Raw genomic sequence first — 4,830 nt, 5'->3', positions numbered from 1 at the left:
ACCACAGCTTCCCTGCTTGTGCGTGCGCGCGCGCGCGCGTGCGCGCGCGTGCGCGCGCGTGCGTGTCCCAGGGAGGGTTGTTTATATCTGGTACCACAGACTCCTCCCACATGCTCAGGCTGGGGTAGGGGGTCCCACGTCTTTTCAGGGCCTTCGTGGGATTTGCAAATCCATGGGGGGAATCACCTTCTTCGGCATCAGGAAACATGGGTTCTAAACTCGGCCCTAAAGGTGGCCCCTCAATATCTCCACCTCCTGGTATTCATGCCCCTGTGTAATCACCTCTTTTTTTTTTTTTTAAGATTTTAAGTCATCTCTACACCCACTGTGGGGCTCGACTCATAACCACGAGATCAGGGGTCGCATGTTCTACTGACTGAGCCAGCCAGGTGCCCTGTAATCGCGTCTTCTTGAGTGTGGGCTGGGTGGAGTGGCTTACTGCTCACGAGCAGTAATAAGCTGTCATTTCTGAGATTAGGTTCTGGAAGGTTGCGTTTTCATCTCGGTCTCTTTCTCTCCCTCCGTCTCCCTCTCTCTTTCCTACTCCCAGCTCTTTTTGAGGAGCCGGGTACTATGCTGTGAGCGAAAGACTTCGAGACAAGGAGCCAGGGAGACCACCAGCCAAAACCCAACGAGGAAGTGATGTCTTTGCGAACAGATCATGGGGACTCGAGGCTGCTGAGAGCTACAGGGGTGAGGCGGGTGGTACTGGCCCCCGGAGGACACCTTGACCAGTGAGGGATCCCGAGCTGGAGGCACCAGCTAAGCCGTGCCCGGATTACCGATCCACCGAAACTGTGAGATACAAGAAGCTTATTTTCAGCTGCTGAGTTCTGTAGTTTGTTACACAACAGTCGATAACAAATACGGTCCAACGAATTCACGGTTTTGCTTAAGCCAGTTTGCATTGGCTTCAAGTCACATACAACGGAGAGACTTTTAATTTTTTTAAGTACATTGATGGAGAGGGAGGGGCCGGGGGGAGAGGCTGGAGGGAAACTGGAGACAGAAGAGAATCCAGAGCGGGCACGGCACTGTCGATGCAGGGCTCCGGCTCACAGACTGGGAGCTCGAGACCTGAGCTGAAATCAAGAGTTGGTGGCTTAACCGACTGAGCCACCCAGACGCCCCTGAAATTTGACTTTTTTACTGTTTGTATTCTGTTTTGAGTTCCCTTATACCCCTGTTGATTTTTAAAACATGTCCTCTTTCAAGTTTGTTTATTCATTTATTTATTTTGAAAGAGAGACAGAAAGAGTGGGTGGGGGAGGGGCAGAGAGAGAACGAGAGAATCCCCAGCAGGCTCTGCGCTGACAGCTGCTACAAGGCCGTAGCATGAGAGGACCTGGAAAGAAAACTTCAGGAAGCGGGCACGGGTCGTTTTCGGTGACATCCAGTGAGTACCTGTCAGGCGTGAGACCCTCTCGTAAGACTTCACATGCACGGATCCGTTTAGCCCTCACGACCGCTTTATGAGACAGGTATTTTTTGTCACCCTCCTTTTATAGATGAGGAGACTGAGGCACAACGAGGGTAAGTAGCTTACTTTGAGTTTTATAGTTAAGTAAGGGCTTGAACCCAGGAAGTCTGGGAGGAAGGGGGGAGAGAGGGGACAAGTCGGATGGCAGGCATCTCCTATCAGAGGGCGTCTTCAGAGTTTCGTGCTGCACAAGCCTGAGAGTCAGGGCCTCCTTAATTCTGTGCGGCGGGCACCTCTCTTGCCTCACTCTAGTCCTGGCCCTGTGGCTACAGCATGATTGTCCAAAGAGAACTGCAGGGCATGTGGCCAGATGTTTCCACAAGAAGCCCGGATAAAGGGTCTTATAACCCATGTGTCATGGACTCAACGTTTGTGTCCCCCCCCTCCCCCCCAAATTTATATGTTGAAGTCTTATCTCCAATGACATAATATTAGGAGGCGGGACCTTTGGGAGGTGATTAGGTCATGAGGGTAGAACCCTAGTGAACAGAATTAGTGTCCTTGTGGAAGTGGCCCCAGAGCTCGCCCTCACCCCTCCCTCCATGCGACGTGGCAATGGGAAAGATGGCTGTCTCTGAAGCAGGAAGTGGGTCCTCACCAGATACCGAATCTGCTGGTGCCTCGGTCCCTCAACTTCCCAGCCTCTGGGAACTGTCGGAAGAAAAGTTCAGCTGTTTATAAGCCACACGGTCTATGGTGTTATTGTTCGAGCTGCCTGAATGGAGCAGGACGTCAGACTAAAGGCAAAGAGCATCCAACAGGTATTTTTAAGCAGGTGTGCAGGGTTATTCAAAGACCTTTTGGAAACTTGCTCCAGCAGTGGGGGGAGGGCATGGAAGGGAGGGGACTGCAGTGAAAGCACAGGTAGGGGGCTATTAAGGAGCCTGGGTATGAGCAAGAGGGCAGCCAGTCTGAGTGGGAGGAGAGGGCAAAGGTGGGAGAGGGTTCCAAGATACTGATAATAATAAGACTCGTCACTAACCTGTATTGAATAGCAACGAGGAGTGACGCTTCGTGCTTTACATATATTTTCTTTTGCTCCTCAAATCAACCCTATTTGGTTGTGCTGTCAGCCCAGAGCCTGACATGGGGGCTCGATCCCATGAACTGTGAGATCATGACCTGAGCCGAAATCAAGAGTAAGACACTTAACCGACTGAGGCACCCAGGCGCCCTTAGTTGGTACTCTTATTATCCTCACTTTAGAGTTGAAAAAACTGAGGTTTAGCAAGGGAAATGTCACTGGAATAACCTTCTTTGTAGTGTGGACACAGGAGGACACGGTCTTGTGACACATAGAATCCAACTGAAGTATTAGCATTTAAGAACCGTAAAACCTAAAAGAATGTGAATTTTGATATAATGCAGTTGGCAAAGGTCCTGTACTCACTCAGTCCCTATCTGCACAGAGGGAGGCGAATCTTCTCCCTGAGCTGTGGACACAAAGGCACCTCGTGTTGGGAATCAGGGAAGAGGCAGGTTGGCTTTGGTATCTCCAGTTTCTCAGTGTCCTTGGGCCAGGCCAGCAAATGTGGACAAATGACTGGAACATTTCTGGAATCCCTGCTCCTGTCCCAAGAGTCCAGCTGGCCATGGGTGCCGGAATTGCCCATCTCCTGGGCATTGCCCCCAGAGAGCATCAAACCCCAGTGTGGGCTGCAATTTGGATCCTGTAGCCACTGTCCCACGTTCTGCTGCACAGGCTCACTGCCAGCCCCCAACCAACCCTTCATTAACTTTGCAACGAAGGTGACCCTGCGTTTTACACGATTATATTTTTTGACTTCACTTTGGATATTATATGGGGTTTTAACATGTTTCTACTCCTGCAAATTCGAAGAATATGAAAAGAATACAGAATTTCAATAAGGTTAAAACTCTTTACACCCAAACAGAAAGACACTTAAAGGTCTTAAGAGCGAAAAGCAACACAACATCAAAGCAAGTGCTAGGGTTACAGTAAAGGGAAGACTTAGGTGATATCGCTTAGGCAAGTCGAATCTAGGGACATGGGCTATGAGACCAGACTTTTAGAGGACGTCGACAAAGCAGGTGAAGGGACCTGGGTAGGGACAAGCAGTTAACGTCTCAGTGATGTTTCTGGTCCCTAAGCAACCTTAGCTGGTGGAGAAGGTGCCCTAGAAAACAGCTGGAATTGAGATGACATAACTGGGTCCTTGGTGGCTACGTTTTCAGTCCTGGAGAGAGAAGGAATTCAGAGTAGGCGTGCTCAAGGTATCAGTAATTTTTGCTCACATATATGTATTATTTGAGACATCTAGCCTTTTAAAGTAATGGGTAACGTTGTGGTTCTGATCTGAACTATGTAACTGAGTAATTGATTTACATTTGCGGTTTTGTTTTTATTAATTAATTAATTTTTATTGAAGTAGGGTCGACACACAATGTTACATGAGTTTCAGGCGTACAACATGGTGACTCGACAAGTCTATACAGCATGCTGTGCTCACCACACGTGTGGCTGACATCTGTCACCACTTAGCGGTGTTACAGTTGAACCCAAGTTTATATGAAGTATAATGCCTTAACCTTGTGAGCAAGTTTACAAGTCAAAACCACACTGAGATACCACCTCGCGCAGGTCAGAGTGGCTAAAATTAACACTCGGGAAACTACAGATGTTGGCGAGGATGCGGAGAAATGGGAACCCTCTTGCACTGTTGGTGGGAATGCAAACAGGTGCAGCCGCTCTGCAAACTGGTGGAGGTTCCTCGAAAAATTAAAAATAGAACTCCCCTACAACCCAGGAATAACACTACTAGGAATTTATCCAAAGGATACAGGAGTGCTGATGCATAGGGGCACGTGTGCCCCAATGTTTATAGCAGCACTATCAACAATAGCCAAATTATGGAAAGAGCTCAAATGTCTATCAACTGACGAATGGATAAAGAGGATCTGGTTTATATATACAATGGAACACTACTTGGCAGTGAGAAAGAATGAAATCATGCCATTTGCAACAACACGGATGGAACTGGAAGGTATTATTTTTTAATTTTTTTTTAATGTTTATTCATTTTTGAGACACAGAGATAGTGTGAGCGGAGTTGAAGCAGAGAGAGAGGGGGACACAGAATCCAAAGTAGGCTCCAGGCTCCGAGCTGTCAGCACAGAGCCTGACATGGGGCTTGAACTCATGGACCAGACCTCGAGATCGTGACCAGAGCCAAAGTCAGATATTCAACTGACTGAGCCACCCAGGTGCCCCGGAACTGGAAGGTATTATGCTGAGTGAAATAAGTCAGTCAGAGAAGGACAGCTATCATGTTTTCACTCATATGTGGAACTTGAGAAACTTCACAGAAGACCATGGGGGAGGGAAAGGG

Source organism: Acinonyx jubatus, chromosome E4 (assembly GCF_027475565.1).
Source record: "Acinonyx jubatus isolate Ajub_Pintada_27869175 chromosome E4, VMU_Ajub_asm_v1.0, whole genome shotgun sequence".
In the NCBI taxonomy this organism is placed as follows: domain Eukaryota; kingdom Metazoa; phylum Chordata; class Mammalia; order Carnivora; family Felidae; genus Acinonyx; species Acinonyx jubatus.
Note: the sequence above shows the minus strand (reverse complement) of the source record.